The sequence below is a fragment of the Myodes glareolus genome, chromosome 7 (assembly GCF_982192425.1).
Source record: "Myodes glareolus chromosome 7, mMyoGla1.1, whole genome shotgun sequence".
In the NCBI taxonomy this organism is placed as follows: Eukaryota; Metazoa; Chordata; class Mammalia; order Rodentia; family Cricetidae; genus Myodes; species Myodes glareolus.
The window spans coordinates 8,247,091-8,247,320 of record NC_142032.1 but is presented as its reverse complement, the minus strand read 5'-3'; positions in this window follow the sequence as shown (position 1 = coordinate 8,247,320).

Genomic DNA, 230 nt, shown 5'->3' with positions numbered 1-230 from the left:
AGCTCCCTTCACCATGGTTTGTGTGGTTCTAAAAGGTCAGCACGAGCCAAGCATGTTGGTGCACGCCCGTCATCCTTCTCCTCAGGAGTTGGAGGGGGAGGGTCACAGCCGAAGCCAGTGCCTGCCTGCCACCCTGCTCCTCAGTGAGCTGGAGGGGGATGGTCAAATTCAAAGGTCAAGGCCAGTCTAAGTTACCTGTGAAGACCTTCTATAAAACAACAAACAGCCCC